At 27.4% G+C, this 22,272-nt stretch overlaps 1 protein-coding gene and 1 long non-coding RNA gene across 3 annotated transcripts in view; one reads left to right on the forward strand and one right to left on the reverse strand.

Annotated features, from left to right (window-relative positions):
* Positions 1–628: 628 nt before the first annotated feature.
* LOC136973806 (adhesion G protein-coupled receptor L3-like) overlaps positions 629–22,272 on the forward strand; it is a 118,290-nt gene continuing 96,646 nt past the window's right edge. The window contains exon 1 of one of the 2 annotated variants that reach the window (XM_067268581.1): positions 629–647. The gene's annotated coding sequence lies outside the window, so the exon portion shown is untranslated. Of the gene's footprint in view, positions 648–9,019; positions 9,275–22,272 lie in introns of those variants that run through there. The other variant, XM_067268579.1, reaches the window with a different exon arrangement.
* LOC136973850 (uncharacterized) lies at positions 5,779–8,237 on the reverse strand. Its single transcript, XR_010880559.1, has 3 exons — positions 6,838–8,237; positions 6,176–6,338; positions 5,779–6,070 (listed from the first exon to the last, which is right to left on the reverse strand). It is a non-coding gene; the product is annotated as an uncharacterized lncRNA (long non-coding RNA).

A 22,272-nucleotide genomic window follows, 5' to 3' on the forward strand; every position in this document is an offset into this window, starting at 1 on the left:
GAAATTTATCATAGAAAGCTACCAATACCGAAATGAAAGCTGTTTTACTTTATTGATTGGTAAGGCCTGTGTATCAGCGATATTTTCTTTCAGATATTTTTTGATCATATTTAGAACACCGCTTCACTTCGGGAGACTTTCAACTTTAAATTTATATCATGATTCTTGTAATTCCCGTTTATAGACCACATCTAAGCTAAATCCACTCTTAAGAATTTCTTCTATTTTATCTGTAAAAACTAATTTTTCAAGCATCTTACACATAAAATCGACGACACAACCTCTTTTTTTTTAATGTTTGAAAATATGAAGCCTCTTTATATCTCTAAAATCAAGATAAAATTAAATATCAGATGAATAGATTAAAGGAAATTACTTAAATAATTGAAATTCCTAACATATTTTGCACATTAAAGCGTGAGGTACGAACATTTTTTTTTCAGTATCAAGCTTTTATTTAGGATTTTATTGATTTTTACGTGACGTTGCATCGTCGGGATGAAGATAGGTGCGTGGTATCTATGATGTCGTATACTGGCAAGAGCTGCAGCGTATCAGTAGCGAGAGAATAAAAGGTGGGATGCATTAGAGAGAAGCAAAGATGGGTACATCACTAAGAAAAAAAATCTACAATAATAGAAGGAAAGGTGAGCAATAGTATGACAAGTGTTGTACTCGTACCATTAGATAAGATGAGGTTGAAACGTAAAGCGTCAGTTTTGGAATAAAGAAAGATAAACATCAGTCTAGAAAGTCGGGATAAAGCCGTGTAGTAAATAAGTGAATAGAATATAGAATAATGTAAATAATTTTAAGATTGTGTAATAAATTCGTTCGAATTTTCGTAACGTATATATTTTTATAAGTCTGTCTTAACACATTATTTATAATAACTGATTTACATAATTAGGTCGAGTTATAAATGCTTAAAATGTTTTTTTTTTTTAATATACAAAATCAATCAGTTATTAAGCCAGGAAAGAAATTGTTTTCACTGCAAACTATTATCCGAAAATCCGAACAAGACTTGTTATATAACTCATAAAGCATACAATAAAATAATAATTATCAGTTTCACAAGTTCTTTGCCTCTTTGATTCATACTTCTGGAATTGTATTGATCTAATAAGCTTGAAAATTGAAGAGAAATTCTAATTTTCTAAGCTTAACTGTGATTGCTTACATTTTATTTATCCTTGCCTATAGGAAGCAATAAAATTAGCCGTTTTAAACACTCAAAATCCATTACAAATTCAAAAACAAAGATTCAATATATAAACAAGTCTATAATAATTGCTGTAAGTTCACAGATTGACATAATAAATTTACCATAAAGTATTACAGTAATTATGAAATTTAAAATATTAAATATTCAAAATATAATCGAAAAATGTAGGAACAGAAAATAAAATCATGAAGAATAAAGCAGGAATAAATTTCAAGGCGCAGAAGCATATGTAAATTTGAAAGAGTGTAAAAAATAAGGAATCAATTTTGTATAAACTAGATAATAAATAAGAGAAGATTTATAAATAGTGTGAATGGTTAGTAAAGATGAGATGCGTTAGAGAGGAGCTAAAGTGGGGACATTGACAAGAAAAATTTGCAATAATAGAAGAAAGATGTGCAATAGAGTGACAAGTATGTACCATTAGCAAAGATGAAAGGTAAAACGTCGCTTTTAAAGGAGGAAAGATAAACATCGACAAGCGAAAGCTGCAGAATAAACGAACAGTTATAAATAGGGTTTATAATAATTCAAAATATCATGTAAAAATTCAAAGCATGAAAATACTTGTAATTTATAAGCACCTATTTTAGATTTTTAAATTTATAACTGATCTATATAAACTTATCATATTATTTTTTTTTTATAGAAGTCGTTTATAAAATAAAGGTATCAGCAGGGCACAGAAGAAAGTATATATATTAATAAATGTATAACTCTTAATGATTATATATATAGAGAAAGATAAATTACCAATTTAGAATTTATTTTGCATTATAAATAACAGGAATACGTAGCAAAAATTTCTTTAGTAATTCATCGATTATTTTTCACCTCAAATATTACCGAGAATCTTTTTTTCTAATGGACATTACAGCAAGATATTCTAGTCTAATCTAGTGTATTTTTCATTCAAATTCACTAACGTTTGAAAATTCATTATCATCATTAGATGTCGATGCTCACTTATCATCATCATCATCATCATAATTTACAAAGGATTTCTTACCAAATCCATCATCTTTATCATTACTCTTTCCCGATCTTGCAATTTAAAAGTTCTTTACTTTTGTATTTTAGAAATTTGAATAAGTAATTAACGAAAACAATCGAATTGTACCGCAAATTCATATCGGAAGCAAATTAATAATTAAGAATGATTAATTTAAGGAAATAGCTACAATGAAAGGGAAGAATTCTATACTTTCGATCAATATTATTAAAATTAAGAATCTCTTCCTAGATTGTGAAATTAAATAAAGCGTAGAGAGCTTTTCAAAGATATAAATAAAAATATATTATAAAAGTAACAGTAATAAAAAAATTCGAGGTACAAATTAAAAATTCGGGGCATGAGTCCTGAGTGTCAATGCCTTCTTCGTATCGAGTTTTATTGTATTTTCTAAAATATAATATATAAAAATAAAAGAACAGAAACGTAATATGTATTATTTAAAGCATGTAAACATATAAAAATTCGAAATTTATAAGTAAAGCATAAAATCTAAGCAATAAAAACACAACCAAAAAATCTAGTTATAAAAATTGGAATATATTGAATAAATTATGTTTTGGAGGGAGAAGTATGCAGATATTGTTTTAAAAAACTGCAAAATAAATAGAAAAGTTCATAATTTTAGTAAAAGTAAATCATTTCGGACAAGAATCATTCAAAAATTAGGTAAAGATTAGAAAGCAAGCGCTATAAATAGACAATTCAAATATGTAGAGGAACAATATGTATGCACCGAAAGCAAGGAAAGAATAAAATTAGAAGCACCTGAATCGTTCTAAATAAATTTAAAATGTATGAAAACAATGGTGAGCAATAAAATAAATAAAAATATAATTGAAAATTTGGAAGTATATTTATATACATAATTTAAAATAAAGGAGTTTAACGAGTAAAATTCAAAGCGTAGGAAGTAAAGTACGCGTGGTAAATTTCTCTCTTCACCTTTTCGTTACTCGGAAACTAATGCAGGATCAATTAAGGCAAATCTAATTTTCTCAATTAATTATCTAATAAGATATAGATAGACGAAATACCAAAGCTTAAATATCGAGTTAACAGTAATAGAAGTGCAACGGAATCGATGAAAAATGGTGAAATTATCTCGGACTTTTAATAGATCCATAAATTTGTCGAACATTTCAAATTTCGGTCCCGGCGCCTAGTTATGGTCTAAATACAGACAATTAACAGGCTGACTAATTAACTCGGTCATAAATTATATATATAATTAATATTCATTAAGTCGAGAATTAAGATCGTAAAGGTTGCGCGACGTCGCATTTACCAAAAGAAAAACTGTATATAAAGAAAGTTTTACTTGCTTTATTATACTTAATGAAACCGAAATAATTTATGGTTCGAAATAAGTTTTGTAAAGAAAAATATTTCATGGGTTATTTATGGATTTAAACAGGAAAATTCAAACAATGAAGAGTCAAACTTTCGTCCGGGATTCGTGATCTCTTTCCGCTTCCTTAATCTTTCGCAATTATAACTAGAAGTTTGACCTTTACTTAATAAGGTGTGATACTATAATAGTTTACTCTATCGTGTACTGTATAAACAGTATTCTCTATCGTGTTGACACAATTTTGATTGAACATTTGCCAGCTTGTTCCGCATCACCTGATATCGTAAGTAGATTTTTTCTCCCCTCCTCATCTTGTAAAGAGAGTGTTGGTTTTTGATGAATTACTGATTCTACATTGCTAATTAACTTCTTTACTTAAGAGTAAATTGATAATAAGAACACGCATCACACGTGCTAGTTAAATTGGTCTGCAAGTTTGAACTTTTTTGACAATTAGTTTGCATGTTGTAGAGAGTTTTCTTTAAAATTTTTAACTCTTCTGCACATGGCTTTTGTCAGAAATGGCTTACTATTGCTTGCATACTATAAACGCGAGCATTTGTTTTCGAATCTATTTGAATATATTATTATGCAGACGCCATTTTCTTTTATTTTTATGCATTATATGATTTATAATTCTTCTTGAAAGTATTTACAAAAATCGAACTTTTTTCATTTCTAATTAAAATTTGAAGTGATAGTTATTTTGTTTCATTATAGTTCCATACAAGAAACCATTTATGATACATGAAATATGCTATATAATAAACATTTGTGTTCAAAAACACTTAAAACTTTGCATATAACTGAAAATAATTGCAGTTTCATTTTATTTGAATGAAATATTTTTAATATTACTAAATATATATTTTGCACACATCTACATACAAAACCAAAAGTTCATTCAAATCTGTTATTAAATTTTGTATTTGTGAGCAATTCTGCTTAAAAATTTGAAAAATAAAATCCTAAACATTGATATTTATTTATTATTATTTTCTTAAATTCTAATATACACTTATTGGCTTTGAAAAAGTATTGTGAACAATACAGTATTTTTCTTATATAAAATTCACTAAAATCAAAGCATAAGTCAATTCATAATTCCCTTTTTAATCATATGAGACAACTATTTTGTATCTAGATATACTGGAATATTACTGATATAAGTGATTGGACAAATATTTTATGTCAGAAAATCGATAAGTAACCAGAGTTCAGCGGAGAAATTGCTTTTACCTGTTTAAATTGAACACCGTGTATTAATGGTTACACATAGACGACGAAAATGTCTATTCATTAGCCATTATACCCATTCTGAGTGACGAATAATACGTTACTTTTCCGTTCACCTTTTCATGATAATTACATCGACAGATACAAGGTAAAAAAGAAAAGAAATAAAAAAAAACAAGAAAATTAACTCTACTCCCTTTTGATTACGTAATTCGATCTGGAAAGGGGGGTTTAAATTTCTTTCTTTTTTTACTATTTTCTCCATGATTAATGCCTATTGTTTAGACAAACCCAGGGCCGAAACCAATACTTTTGACTGCATTGTGTGTAGTAAAGTGCCATTACTGCCAGGTTATTATCACAAAAGGCAATCCAGAAAGAAGGTAACGCTTTTTTGCAGACAATAAACAGCGTGTAAGAAGCAAAGTAGATTAAATTTCATTCGAGAGTGTAGACTTATTTAGAGGCGTACCATTCTTATCTTTACGATAATACACCTTCTCCCCCCATTTTTTGCCATCGTTGTTTACTGGATTACACCTTTTCAATCATATTTTCTAGTACGTGATATTTAAATTAAAACTAGTGTAGTATCATTTTATCAAATGAAAATTTTTGGTATCTAAAGAAAATAAATAAGATTGATATTTTTTAAATTCTTTTTATCTTAGTAACAAATAACTTACCTGCAATCGTTACGTTATCTTTGAACGTACCATTCATTCTCTATATATAATGCATTCTAGATAAGTTAAATATACGAAAGATAAAAGTTGCGATATTCAATATTTATGTCAGAAAAAAAAAGATTCATTTTTAAAATAAAGTCAAGAAATGTCAAAATTCTTTTTCGTTCAAGTAATGTTAATACTATTATTTACTTTACGTGTGTCTTCCTGTATTTTCCATGTTTTTAGAGCTAAAAGTCGATGGTATTTTTATATTTTTTCATCACTAATAATGTAAATTTGTTGTTTCTTTACCTTTATTTTTTAAGAGGATTTGTTTTTTTGTAGTTATTTAGTTTATTATTTACTTATTTCACATCATATTTCTTCGATTTCTTACTGTTCCTTAATACTGTTTTTAAAGTAACTTTCTTCTCTTGATACTTTTAATGCTTTTTTTTTCTTTTAAATTTTTTCCCTTTTTCGTCTTCTCTTTTGTTTCTTTTAAAACGTTTTTATTATTTTCTTAGAAACGACAGAACTTCTTAGCGTGACTTTACCGTTATATGCATCTATTAGAATGAATAATTAAAAGACTAGTTCAGTAAATTTTAACTTTGTGAGAATTTTTTCTTGCATCTCCTGATGTGTGAGAAGAGAAAGAAAGCTTTTGTTACCAGACAGAAGTATAGTTTCTTCTAATGGGCTTCTTAAGTATTATAAAAAAAAACTTTATCCGGATTCCAATTAGTCCGGTTGGTCTTCCAAATGACTTATTATTCCAACTTGCTAATTAATGAATTTCTTCCTTAAGCCATTCTCCACCGTCTCTAAAATTATCTTAAAAAATAAAGGGAAAAAAAATTCAAGATGAAATCCGGAGGGAAATGCATTGAACATCTTAAATATAATTTATAGTCTGTCGATGTTCTGTTAAATAGAATCACCTTAATCCATTTACCACTTCCATCAATTATAAAACTTCAAATCTTTCCTAGAAAAGTGTGAAGAATCTTTGTAGAAAGTGTTCTCTATGAATAAAAGCTTTGTTAAATTCTATATTTTTAAATAATTTTCTTAAACTATAAGAAATTTTTAAAAAAATAAAAATTTCCTTCTACGGGTTAGAAATTTTTAGTAACGGATTTTTAACTGGAATTATAGACTAGACTCTTCTGAAGAATTTTATATCCCGAGATATTTCAAACTTCTCTAGCGATTAATCCTGTAAAATGCCATAAAAATAACATCTAAACTACTGCCGTACAAGATTTATATCCAAACATAAAAAAAGGCAAAGAGTAAAGATCATGCAGTAAATTAACGTTTGGATCCTTACATTTTCATGACAGTTTTACATGTTCCACAATTATATTGTCAAGGATAAACTCCCAGTGGTCGTTATAAGGTATGTTATGGCCATTCCTAATTGCCAGAGCATTGTTTATAACGGGCATGTGGTAACTGGTTACATTATCTATGACCGTCGGTGGTAGAAGAATGAAGAAGTATCTTGCCAAACTCCTTATACTTCGAGTGCTTTGAACCAAGACCAAGCTCCTACGATAAAACATGGAAAGGAACATCCAACAAAAATGAAAACTATAGGGAATCGAGGACTATTTTCAAACAAAAATTATAGTTATAATTCTTCTTTTATAGTAAGAACTGCCATATTTATATCTTAAGCAAGTGAACTGTTCGAAAGATAATTGCTAAAAATTTAATAAATGTTAGAATCTAATAAAAAAAAGAACGTATACAGCATCCCGACGGTAACAATTTAGAAGGAATGTATTTGAGAAGACAATAGAAACAAGTTGGGAAAGGATAAGCGGTGCCACGAAGAGACCACCCATCCACTTGAGTTAAGCTAGTGACGCAAACAACAGTTCGTGCAGTCAATCAATTAGGTGGAAATACTCAACTGCGACCAGGTGCTCGTTGTTGAACTAGACGTGTGAATTATCTAGAGAGACAGCTATCTAAATCCAAAGCTGCACTCCTCTAACGGTTTAAAAATGTAGGCGATATATCAGGATCTACTACTAGCTAAGGTAGGAGAAAGAACAGACATCACTAGGCTGTTGTTGGCGAGGATTTGAAAAATATCATAAAAAATGAAAATATTCTCCAATATGCATCAAACTTTCAATCCTTATATTCGAATTTTATGTTTATTTGATGTAGTCGCACAGTTTAAAATTTAATTATTTGACTTTAAACATGATTTAACAGCTTTCATTTGCCGCATTATATAAACAGCTTACAAAATTTGCCTGTTTAATTATATTGTGAAATTTACCTGATAGACGGATTTAAATATTTTTGGAAGTAAATGTTATATTTTCTAATTCATTTATTTTTAAAAGTTATTCATATTCAAATCCAAGAAGATGTATTGTTCCAGTAACACTTTTAAAAATAATGCCAACTCACGGTTTGGAGGAGGAAAGACGAACAATAATAAGGAACAACCACCCCGATATAAGTTTCGAAAGATCACGTGACCTAGCACACGTGCAATTTCAGATATAGAACAAAGAGGAACACGTGACTCTACTACACGATATTCGTGAATGATGTCAAGGGTACACGGGATAGGAAAAGGATGCAATTTTTTTCTTTGCACATATTTCATTTTTTGACTTTTATTATTTTTTGTTTTTCCTTCGTCATCCCTCTACGAAGGAAAATAAGTGTAACTAGGATTAAATTCTATTTTATCTGCATGTAAATGGATCGAAAGATACAAAAAAAAATTTCTTTGTATATTTAGCAACATTATTTTTGCTTGCTCAATATGCAAATCTAACTCTATAACGAATATTAAAATATATAAAATTAAATTGATAAAATATTTCCTCATTTTATGTTAAAAATAGTTATTAAATCGTTACTTTAGTTTTAAAACAAGGCTATTTTATAATGTACTGTACAACATTAAATAGCATAAAATAAGTTAATTATTTACATAAGATATTTAAATTCTTAAAATATTACTTAACATATTTACATCATGAAAATTGAGTAACTTTTGTATGAGTAATGAGTCATTTTTATTACAAATTTACTTCATGAGTCAGTAACAAACGTAAACATACCTGAGATTTTTTTCTCATTTATTAATAATCTCTTGCAATAAAAAAAATGTCTTCAAAATTAACCTGAAAAATTAAAAAAAATAAAAAAAAATAATTTAATTTTCTTCATATTCAAAATATCAAACAAAATAGTGGATAAATTTGCAATTGTTATTTATAGAATAATCTGTTTATAGGACACTTCTATAGAAATAAACAAATACTACTGTTTTTATTCTCTTAAATTTCATATGATTTCGCTTTCAGCTAGAAATAATCACGATTAATTTATGTTTTAAATTTCTTTCCCTAATATAAATTATAGGGGGGAAAAATTAGATGCTACCTTAATAACAAAACTATTGCCTCTTACTACAAAACTACCGAGCGCCCCTATTTAATACGAGTGGACCGTGCCTTGCTGAAATGGTTCGAGTTTAGGAAAAGCAGACTCAAGCATCCTAGCAGAAGAGATACGATGTCTGATGTTAGTACCTTCTCCTCCCTTATTTTTGCCAATTTCTATTTTTTTCTGAGTAGTTTCTAAAATTAACGGGTTGCTTCGATTGTGATCGTATAGTATACTTTTCCCTTCTCCGTTATCGATCATAATAATTCACCTGAGCACACTATCCGGCAACATCGCAAACGTTAACCTCACCCGATTCGTCTCAAAAAAGTCTACGAAACATCGTAAGTACATGTTATTTTGATAAACCAAATTCAATTTCTGACACTCGATAGCGATCTTAAAGAAGAGGAATTAATTCCGTTTCTAGTCGGGAAATTTAAAATATAAAATAAAATAAAAATAAAAAAACGAGAGAAAGGAAAAAAAAAAGTTTTATTTCGAACGTATCATCGCTTCTACTTACATCAACCTGTAACAGTTTGGATTGATTTCGGTCGGCACTCCTAGATACTCCCTAGAGATGAAGTGTCACACTTAATCCTCCAAAGGATAGCCCATGTCCAGTTGGACAATTTTCGGTTGGCCAGCAAAACAAGCATCTCTGTCATCCATCCTGCGAGGTTACAGAACGAAATTTTTAAATTTTTCTTTTGTTTTTTTTTTGTTTTTTGTTTTTTCTCCTCCATTTTTCATGTCAAATTTGTATGTGTTGTGTGTATAAAATTTAACGTGACGTATGAATCTATATTTAAGCTATTCTGTTACTCGTTAATCAGCGATTACTTTTTCTTTTTATTTTATTTTATTTTTTAAAAACTGTTTATGAATTGTGCTCAATTAAGAAGCACGCAAACGATGTATAAAACGAGAATAACAAAGAGAAAAACAGAAAGGAAAAAAAAAAGTCAGAGAGAAAAATTTAATTATTTACTTCTTACCTTTTTAAAATACATTTGCTTGGTTTCTCTTTAATTGTGGTTTATTTCACTTAACTGCAGTTTGTTGAGCGTTTGTTCGTCTTTCGTTAATTATGTTCGTTTCACTTTAATTATATTTATTCCATTTATTCGTGTTTATTTCACTTTAATTGTGCTTATTTCTCGTTAATTACATTCGTTTCTAGGAAATTGTATTTAATTTCGCATCATGTCCGTTTCATTTTAATTGTGCTCTATTTCAGCTTTTCTTAAAAAGAAAATTTATATTAAAAAAATTTTTTTGTCTTTTTCTCTTCGCTGAATTGTCCACATTTTATAGTAATTAAATTTGTATCGCATTAATTTCATTCCAACACTAATTTGCCGTTAATTAAGATTATTAGAATTTCATTTTACTTTAAACTAAAAGAATATATATATAGTATTTTTGTTTTTTATTTCTTAATTTACTACTTTTTTTATATTTAACTAAAACTAAGAACTTTTAACAAAATAATTTATATTAATTTAATATTTATGTTAAAAAATACTCGAACCTGGATCCATAAGATTACTTTATAGAAAACTTATTTTTAAATAAAATGGATTTGGAGAAGAAAATAATTATAATTCCGCAACATTTAATTTTTTTTTTTTTTTTTTTTTGTCTTAAAGAGGAAAGCTATTTTAATTTTTATTTACGATTTTCCATTTGGGGACTATTAGCGGGGTGGGCCAAAATGCATTTTCGAAAACAGTTTCTGTAATTATCCCTGGATGGCGCTAATGATCGAAAAATTCTTTCCTTATGTGGCATTAAACTACGTGATTTTTCTCATCAACCAAGTAAAATTTCATTATGTTTGTTTTTGATTTTTTTTCCTTCTTCTTCCTGCTTTAACTTACAGATTTTTACAGAGATGAAAACATAAAAAAATTCTTCCTTTAATTAAAATTTACAAAGATGTCAGCACATTTAAAAACCGTTTGCAAATTGCAAATGGTCTTTTGTGATTAACTAACAAAAATTAGTATAAGCTAATATTTACAAAATTTTTATATATTTGTTTAAAAAAAAAACTATTTAAGTAATAATTAAATTTATATACATACTTTTTCTTCGCTTGTGCATATAAAAATTTCTCTTTTGAACTTAAAGGGAAAAAAAAAAGTGAAAAATTTATAAAAGTGACAAATCCAAAATTCTTGTGTCTGACATAGTTGAACAAGCTTTAAACTGAAAAGATTGCTACTTTACCTTGGCTTTAACTCCTAGCGACGGACATCTTTCCACTAGATAATAAAATCTGGAAAGCAAAAAAAAAACAAATTTATACCTAAGTTACATCTGGAACATAAATCTCAGTTAGAATTCCGTTCAAAAAGACAGCGATTTTTCTTCTTATTCTCAGAAAAATCTTAAAGAATTAAAGACTAAAATGAACTTTAAAAAAAATAAACAAAATTTTTGACGTTTAATCATGAATTATTTTTAATTACCATGTCAAAATTCCTTACTTTCCGTTCCTAGAAAGAAGAAATTCCGTATAGAGCTCATAGAATATGATACAGGAAATGGAAAAGTCTAGCATAAATGTCTTGAAGTAGAGTTAGCTATGATTTAGATACCTCCGGTAGATTCTGTATCTTTTTAGATCCTGTAATGGCAGCATAAACCAACATAGTGTAGGGCAAGTTTAAATATTTATTCTTAACTACCCACGGTTGCAGAATGTTGTTATGGCTATTTTTTATTCGAACATTGTCACCACTGTTTTTTTGTTTTTTTTTTACTTTTTTTAGCAACTAGCAGATGTGACAACCATAAAAGTAAAGCTTAGAGTAAGATGGGTGACATTTTAGAGGTACCAGTCCCCCTAAGAATGTACGAGATGAAAATTACTCGATGCGAGAGGACAAATTTCATTTTTTTAACATCATTCTCCTCAAAATCAGATTTCAGTTTTATGTTCAAAGCGAATGATAAGTATCCAATATTATTTTACTTATAGCAATTCCTACGTTTCTAAAATAAGGGAACGCCCTGTGTAAAATGAAAGTTACTTTACACTAAAATCTCGCTATAAAATAAGAAAAATAGAAAGAGAAAAAGAAAGGAAAAAAGATTTATTACTTAGTGCATGTTAAAGACACACCCATTTCTGGATAGAAAGATAGGTCCTATCAACTATTTATTTATCTTTACAAACGTGTAATGCCATAAAGAGGGGGTGTGGTGGGACTGTGCCCAGCAACTTGACTTTCGAAATCTTAGATCGGATTCGAATTTCTTCTATCTTCAGCTACTTGCTGCTTGCTATCTTGACCTGATAACCAAAAGTATTATTGACAAATTTGGTCTTTGCAATGGCAATCCCAGAAGACGTGGGATGCTGACTTCTTCTAATTTTCACATGGGATTTTCCGCCTCGAGATTCGATGAGGTCCTTTTAAATAGGTTCACTTCTTTATCATCTATTGCCATTTATTCTTGTAACTTATTTTTGTTTGTAATAAGGTCATACATAAAAGAAAATTTCATTTATTCTTTATATTTATTCATATAATTATCGTTTTGTATTAAAGCGATATTAATTAATTTTTAATCAAAGCAGCTATAAAAATTTTTTTTCTTCAGCTAAAACATTAAAAATTCTGTTGCATCTTCGTACAATAAATCGTTCGTGAAAAGAAAATTAAAAAAAATAAAATAAATATATATATATTCAAAAGCAGAAAAATTATTTCTAAAAATAAAATTTATTTATATTGTGCGGCGAAACAGTTCTAAATTGTTAAATATTCTCATACTAATAAGTTGTTCCGTTGAGAAATATAAAAACAAATTTACCTAACTAGCGATAACTAAGTTTAAAATAAATTATTAAAAGAAACTATAAATAAAATTAAAATATGAAAAAAGAATTGTAATTTTTAGAATGCAATTTAACTGAGAATGCAGAGAAAGGGAGGAAGAAGAATAGAAGGAGGAGGAGGAGGAAAAAAAGTTTAAAACTGAGACGAATTTATAATTTAAACAACATTCGTAATAACAGCAACAATAATAAATGTTAGCTCTATAACATTTAGCCTATAAATTGGAGAATTTCTTTTCTCAAATAATAAATTAGACAATTCCCAGAAGGCAAAGTAGATCAAATATGCAAATAAGTAGATGAAAGAACTGTTACCTTATTAAAGTAGAAACAAATTACGCTGCCTTAAGGGAACTCCTTTCGAATATATGTATTGTTCTGTTCAAATAAGACGAAAGTAATTAAATTTTCGGCTATTTTAATCAAAGAATGTTGAAAAATATTTTAACATCATCTGTCATGACGATCTTTGCCAAATTCTATCAAGAAATCACATTTACACACGACCAAATTTCGAATATTTGTATCTAGAGAATTTTGATAGGGACATGTTAAAATTTAAATTTTCTCTCCTTGACAAGAATATGTTAATGCTGTCACTTTGAATGATTTTAATTCATTTTATATTGTAATTTATTTTGAATTTATTGCATATCATAAATTTTTCTTCATTCGTTTCGGATTAATTTAACATTTTGAAAAATTAAAAAAATATATATTTATTAATAAATTAAACAAGCAATTAAATAAGCGTAGGCGAATATTTTATCAGCTTTTAAATATAATTTTAAGTAATTATTTAGCTAAAGATAATTAAGACGTAAGTAATTTTATCTCGTGGCGTGACGCGAAATCGCGTCGCTTAGCGCGTAGTTTATCGCTTTCTAAATTAAAATTACTCGATGGATATTCTTACTTTAAATTAAAGATATACAAGTTTATAAAATAAAATGTGTTTTTAAAAGATTTAAGAGAGAAGATAAATCATTATTATCGAGGATTAAGCTGCGAATGTTTGCGGAACTCAATTTAATGCGCAGGATGGTATCATATGATAAGATTGCTAATTTGTGCAAATATTTTTATTTAAGAGCGATAAATATATGTTTAACTATGTCAGTAGATCTAGATCAATGGAAAGGCGTTAATCCTTTAGATTTCAATCTCCAACCGGTGGGTCGCGAGAAATACAGTAAGGTCGTGCCTACTGTATTGGAAATTCGTGTCCATTACTCAAAAAATTTGGTTCCTAGATAACTACTTTCCCTTTAATATGATAAAAGGAAACCATCAGTTAAAATGCGTCGGAAAATTCTGCATTTGATATTTATTTACAGCGGTGGTTTTTAACTTTTTACGCTGTTCCTATCCCTTGAATTTTTAAAATGCACTCACGCATCCCGACAAAAATTTGTTTTAAGTGGTAACGTTACAGTCGCCTATCTTAGGTGTATTTTAGCCCAATTTAAGGTACAACTAAGCGATTAAAAAAGAAAATTCACTAGAATCTATTCATTAATTTAAAGACTAGATTAGGGATTTCAACGGGAATATATATACTTACACATTTAAATTTGATATTTGTACAATTTTATTATAATCTCATTTATAATAAAAATCTCGCTTCTCAGAAAATAAGATTTGAAAAATTCAATAATAAAAAGAAAAAAATTATATCTAGACATGGACTGAGAGACTTCAGTAAGACATTTGTCTTGTAGAAGTCTCTCAGCCTCCGGAGGTGCGTGCAACCCCAGGTTAAGAACTACTGATTTAAAGCGTTATCACCGCAACGAAGGATATTAATGATTTTATCTTAACTGTACTTTATTAAAGTAAGTAACGGTATATATTTATACTAAATTATTATATAGAAATTACAGTTTTTACTATACGTAAAATAATAAATTTTGTCGACTACAAGTTGAATTTATTACAAGTTTAAGAGAGAACAATAGTAGAAATAATCATAAAATTCTAATTCATTACTAAAAAGTATTATGTATTTTAAAAATAATTCCAATTTTAAGAGAATTTATCGTCGCTTAATCATACGAGATCAATCTTCAAGTTTAATATTTACCAATATAATTCGGTTACAACTTTGTTTTAAAAGAAGAAAAATGATAACAACGTAATGATTTTCACTGGAAATGAAATAGAAGAAAAAAGAGAGGAACTTCTCCGAATTTCCAGCTCATCAAAAAGTGAAAGGAAAAAATAAAATAAAATAAAAGAAAAATAGAGAAGAGGAAACATTGCCGAAGTTTAGTTGGAAATAAAAATGACTTTCTACTCTCTCATACATGAAGTGAAAACTTTCTGTGGCCTTTCATCTATCAGCGGTCCCATAGAAATATTTGGAAAGATCACTGACCCTGTATTCGTCGGGAAGTGGGAAAAAAAGGAAATACTTATTTTGGATGCGGTCCAGAATCTCCATCAGCCACAGGAGGACAGCTGGGTGTCCACTACCACACATCATACACACTTCTATATGTCTCTAGGGTAGATAGAACTGTAGCAGCACCCGATGTGTTTACTTTTGAAAGAGAATTTTTGTTTATCTACAATGTTACCAAAATCGAAATTTTTATTCGACTCAATTGTGTATACTTTCCCTATAAATCTTGCCCCTGAAAGGAATAATATAAATAGAATTGAAATCAAGTTGGCACACTTTTTTTAAAAATACTTTTTACAGGCTTTAAATTTAGTTTAGGAGGTGCGATCTGATTGAATTATTTTTGGTTTAGGAACCTGCAATCTTCCTCCATCACGAATGGCTTTTTTTAAAGGGTTTAAATTTTATAAATCTCTACATTTTTCTATCGTATTTTTAACGATCCTCTCGCATTTATTTAAATTAAACTTTGTTTTTGTTTAATTAAGTTATTAAATGTTTTTATCCCTATTTTTCTTGTTTATGTAAAATTACGAACAAATAGAAATTTAAATCACAATATGTAATAGAAGTGTAAATTATTCAAATAAGGAAAAATAAATAAACAAATGAAAAATTAAAATTTAAAAAATTTCTAGATTTTTGAATTTTAATGCTTTTATTTTAATTAAATTTTAATTGAAAATTTTTAAAATAAATGTAAATGATTTCACTTTTAGCAATTACTTAATTGCTTTTTTTTTAAATCTTAACTTTTATAAATAATTATATTTTAATTTTTCTTTCATTTCAATTGCTATTTAATATTTTCCATGAAATAAAATTAACGTTCCATAATATTTAAATTGTAATAAGTTTTATTACAATTATATAATAATAAAAAAATTAATTATTATAATTAATTATAATAAAAGTTCCCATTAAAGCATTTTTACTGTAATTTTTCATCATTTTTTCGATATAAACTTATTTTAAAAATTACATTCGTCACATTAAATTTTAAAATTTTCATAAAAATGGCGATTTAATGTAATTACAAACTGCTTAAAAAATTAATTATAATAGTTATAATAATTAATTTTTTAAACATTTTTTTTTAAACTGAACTTATCTTAATTTAAGAGGGAAAAGAGTAGGAAAAAAATCATTTAAATTCATGCTTTAATTGTCAAATTTTCTTTAAATTTTGAAGAAATTTATGGGCTGCTACGTAATTTTGAAAAAAAAAATTCACATTTTTTAAGTGCAATAACCTCTGTATGAAATAAAATCATTTGCCTATTTATTGGAATATAATAAAGATATTCAGATAGTAAAAAAAATAATCAAAAGTGAATTTCTTTAATGATCTTTGAAGCAGAAAACAGTGAAGAAGTTGTGAAAAGATAATTGTTAGAAAAAATCTTATGAAAGCTGATGATCCTTAAAAAGCTATTAATTGTTCTTATTATCTTTTTAGTTGAAAAAATTTAATAATAGAGAAGATAAAGAATTAATTAAAATCAATTCTAAACCTTCAGAAATTATTTAAAATGAAAAACTTTAAAAGTTTAATCTATCGATTTTAATTAAAGAACACAAGCTTTATGTACAAATTTCATTACATTTTCTATTCAACACTTTAAAGATTTTAAAACCTGTTTTGTAACTTGTTATTTAGTTTTAAAAACAAATTTTCATGTTTAAAAATAATCTATTTATATACGTGGACGTCTGCAGAAAATTTTTCAAGGAGCAAAGCGTGGAGAAAAATAATTACATTCCTAAATGTTTAATTATTTACTTTCTGGGGAGATTTTTTTCACAAGTGGATTATAGAATACAGTATTGCATCAAAAGTATCCCATGGTGGAGGGTGTAAGGTTGCATATCTCAATCATTTTTACGATTACAATTTGTAGAATCTAAGCGTTATCTTATGGGCAAAAAGGGCAATTGTCTTGATTCCCCAACAACAGAAGGCCACAAATCAATCTTTTATAAACTCGTTACTTTACTAAGAATATCGAAATTTAAATTTGGGACACATCTGGGACCCTAGATTGCCGGTATGGCTCAGTCGCAGGGTGCACTGGCACAACGCAGAGATCGAGTTAAAAAACGAAGGAGGATACCGGGGATCCCCAAAATTTCCCGAACAAAAATATTTGAAGTCAACGGTGTTTCCTAATTCAAATTTTCCAGGACCCCTTGAAGCTATAACGCGCCACTATTTTTTACTGAATCCCAGGAGGGAGGGGCACGTGCCCGTTTTTTCCCCTCTGTGAACGCCCATGTATATATATATAAAACATTTTCTATTCAACACTTTTAAAATCTTTTATGTGTTGAATAGAAAATGTTTTATATATATATATATACATGGGCGTTTACAGAGGGAAAAAAAATGGGCAAGTGCTCCTCCTGCGATCCAGTAAAAGCAGTGGTGCATATAGCTTCACAACACTAATATACTGTACTACAACACTTTAAACTGTTGTAGCATATTATTTACTTTTAAAAACAAACTTTATGTTTAAAAATATTTTATCTATTCATCACACGTTTAAAATCGATGTATGAACTTTATAATTATCATAAATATTCTTGTAGAAATGAATACTTCCTTAATAATCACTAGTCGAAAATATGGTTATAAAACTTAAATATTTATTAAAGATAATTCTTCTTACTGAATGAACCATTCTTTCATCTTTAGTTACAGAAATTTAATTGTAGATCATTTTCTATGATATATAATTTGCTTAATTCATAACTCTTGTCAAAATTCAGGAAGCATCTCTACGATAATTAAATAATAATTGATGGTTCTTTCAATGATTAATTTTGATTTCAGACTATATTTTCTCTCGAACTTTACAATTTAAATTTTATTATAACTTATATTTATAAAATTCATTCCGTTCGCCTTGTTTAAGACATTGTTACGTCGTTAAAATTATCCCATTTTCATACTTTAAAATTGTCACTTTAAATTATGAATTTAATTTATTATTTTGTCGGTAAAATATATCCAAAAATATATCAAATAAATAGCATATTTTTTTTAAACTTATATAGAAATATTAAATTAATATCAAAGTTGCGTAGAACTTAGTCATTAGAAGTGTTTTTTAGATATTAATTTATCAAAATAATAATATTAAAAAAAGAGATCAAAAATTATACTTTAGAAAATCTCATTTCACTTTTTATAATTTGCAATTTATCAAAAGAAAAAATAAAAAATAAACTTATCTTAATAGATTTTAGATCATTATCAACTAAAAGCACGAAAGAAGGAAACGAAGAAAGAAAGGAAAAAAAAAAACTAAGTAAAATTTTCTAAAATTTAAATGTAATCAATAAATTAGCATAAAAAAGTGGAAATCTTCGTAACTTGATTTTTAAGATGGTGGATAATATGTTATTATTGGGTTGTAAGAAGTGTTTATAAGTGGTGATGGGGATGCAGAGGTGTAGTTAAAACAAATCAACGGCTTGATTCATGTCAACAGCTGCACTTTCTCTCACAAGTATCCAGTCGATAACTTTGGCAACTTTCGATCTATCTACTCAATTGTATAGGTATATAGTACGTCATTTAACGTCAACTTTTCTATAGAATGTGCCATTTGACACGATCACTACTCTTCTTTTCTTTTTATATTTTCTTTTTCTTTTCCTCCAAGCTCCTCTTTTCTTTTCATATCTTTCCACTATTGTTTCTTTATGTAGAAGAGTCCCCGAGTTTTTATTGATTGCCGAAAATATTTTTCTTATTGATTCTTCCGTCATAAATATTTTTGTTTTTCAAAAGAATGAGATGTTTTTATTTTAAAGAAGGAGGAAAAAATCTCTAGATAAGTATGCTTTTTTTATTATAAATAAAAAAAAGGGGAAATATTACTAGATTTTTTGATCTTCCGTTTTGAAGGCTTATAAATAAAAAATTAAAAAGAAAAAAAGCTCAGTTATTTTATTTAATCACTGTACAAAATATTCTTTATATTTATAAATCCAATGTAAATATTAATGGAAAATTTTAAAACAAATTAAAATTTTATGCTAAATATATTAAAAATATTGCTAGAGGATTTTAATCAAATGTTTATTTTTCTAATGGCGGATTTTTTTTGATATTACTTATATTTTAATACAGTTTTTTTAAAATTAAATATTTAATAACGTTGAAATTATTTTTCTGTTAAAAAAACCTGCTAAGTTCATCTATAATTAATGAAAATAATGTAAACAAAATGCTAGAAAAAATACTGATAGAATAATAAAAAAGAAAAGAAAACACTTAATCTTTTTCTTTACAGGATATATTTTTAAAAATTTACATCGAGAAATACATATTTTATCAATAAAAATATTTATGCAGAAATATTTTTATTCACAAAATATTTCTCGATAATAAAATACATATCATAAAACTATCATTTCTATTATTAAACATCTGAAAGAGATACTTTTACATTTAGGAAATAACCAATTTTCTTGTATTTTTCAACATCTAATAAAATAGATATTTCCTACACTGTAAACAACAATTAATCCATTTTTCCACTTGTTAAATATCGTATTAATTTATGAAAAAATCAACGGAAAAACAGGAAAAAAATTATTTTTTCTGTCATCAGAACATACAGGGAAAAAAAAATGTAGCAAAATAAACTAACAAATTTAAGATATTTTACTTAATTAAAAGGAGTTTTTATTGATTTATACTCAAACAAGCATTATATTCATCGCGATAATTTTGTTCCTAATTATTTTAATGATGGAGAGCAAAATGGTAATCACAACAGTTAATCTCTTTTAGAGTTAATTCTGCATTCTCTTTCCTTCCCCCCATTTTCAGTTTTTCTAAAGTATTTGAAAGAAAATGTTCTGTTATTTTAAAATGAAGATGAATGATTGAATAATGTATAAAAATATTAGATTTGTTTAGATAAATCAAGAGAAGTTTGTAGAAACATGGAGAAAATAAATCACTGGAAAGTTTATTGATATTAATTTCTGGGATAAGAATATATACTTATTAGCTACATTAAAGTTAGTTGGAGGAGAGAAGGGGAAACATAACTTCCCTTCGTTTCTCTTAAGTAGTTCCATTAGGAAGTACGTGTCATTCTTGGATAAAATTAAGCACGAATTCTTTGAATGGATATCATTCTTGAGAATATTCTTTTATCTGTAATCACCGCCTCTACGGATATTATCCAGGAATGTTAAATTTCCTTTTCCAACTTTTGCTCTCTCTAAATTTTTACATCCATAATAAAATTCTTTATTCTTTAAGAATACAAAATTGGAAGTAGTCTAATTTCCTACGGAGTGGAACTATTTTAAATATGTCTTCGGTATAATTATGGATTTTTTTCTTTAATTTTTAAATATTAGATGGTGTGTTAAAATGAATTTTTACCTTTAGAAGTCAGCTCAGATATGATTATTTTAACTTTTCTATCTGTTAATATCTTCTACTGAAAAACGAAAAAAATTTCATAAAAATCCTCGAACTTTAAAGAATTTTCAACGAATCATTTTTCTATTCGATAGATTAAATCTCAGTTTAAAAAAAGGTTTATATAATCTCCTATAAGATGATTATTGATATTTTTCAAAAGTTTAATTTTATAACTACACAAATGCCGACGAAAGAACTAGCCAAAGTCGAAACTTTCTCGACTAACCTTTTTCAATTTAACAAATAATTTTCAAGACCTCAATTATGGTTTTTTTATATATTTCAAATGATAGTTATAATAGAAGAGGTTATCCTATATTTCTAGCAAAATAAACGGATGTAGTGCATTCAAGGGACAATACATCATTTTAGATAACTTTTGCTATTCGAGAGAAGAAGGATAAAAAGAGGAACTCCCACTAGTCCATGTAGAAGTATAAAGAGTTACCTTTTAAAATCGCCGTCCAATTTTGGCTATGAAGGTACACCGACCTCTCTCTCTCCGATTGACTGCAATCTGTTAGACTTTAATCGATATACAGTATGCTTTGGCTGCACTTCTCTCTCATATAGAGTGCGATGGACCATAAATGAAAGATAGGATGCAAGAAAAGTGTTTTTTTGCTCTATTTACATTGTCACCAACATAAAGTTACTCCCAACGCTTCCAAATAGCTTACAACTCACTTTATGAGAATTCTTCTTGTCTTACGAACTTAACTAACTTAGTAGTTAATTAAACTTAGTAGTTCTTAAAAGATTAAATTAACGTAATCGCTTGTCTATAGGAAATTTGATCGATTTTCTTAAACTAAAGAAGAAGAAATAGGAAAACAGAATAGACAAATTTTATATTTCATGCGACATTTTCATTTGATTTCCATAAATAAAAATACTGAAAACAGTTTTTCTTTTATTCAAACGTTGTGTTCAGTTTGCCTTTTATTTTTATTTATTTTCTTTTACAGTGAAAATGCTTCACTGCTATCAGTCTCTTTCTTCAAAGTGAAAACCTTTGCACCACTTTTATCTTTTGCTATATTGAAAGTTGCACACACTTTTTGTTTTTTCGTTTCTCTTTAAACGAAAATGCTTCAAGAGTTTCCTTCTTTTGTTTAGAAGAAAATGATGCACCGTTTCTGTCTACCGTTCTAAGAAGAACATACTGAAAACAGTTTTTAGAAGAAGACGGAGAGGAAGAAAACAAAAAGGTCAACAGTGTTCAGTTTTGTGTTTTATCCATAAGAAACCAGTGTTCAATTTTTGATCTGTCCAAGAGAAAATCCAAAAGTTTGACACGAGAATATTTCACCAAAGCCATAACTCAAAACTTAAAAATATTTTGACGAATCGTTATATAAAACGCTTCCAAGGAAAAAAAATCGAAAATATTCCCTTAGAAAGAAAGAAAGATTTTAAAATTCACTCTTAGATTTAAAAAAAAAAATGTTATTTTCAAAATTTACAAAAATTTGTTTATATATTTTTTAAAAAATATATTAATAAAATTTATTATTATGTAAATTTTTTAGAAATTTTCCTTGTTTTCTAGATTATAGTACACAAAAGTAAGTGAAGAATAAAACATTTTATTTATTAGAAATATATATATATATTTATAAAAACT

The sequence above is a fragment of the Centruroides vittatus genome, unplaced genomic scaffold (assembly GCF_030686945.1).
Source record: "Centruroides vittatus isolate TY-2023 unplaced genomic scaffold, ASM3068694v2 contig_329, whole genome shotgun sequence".
Taxonomy (NCBI): domain Eukaryota; kingdom Metazoa; phylum Arthropoda; class Arachnida; order Scorpiones; family Buthidae; genus Centruroides; species Centruroides vittatus.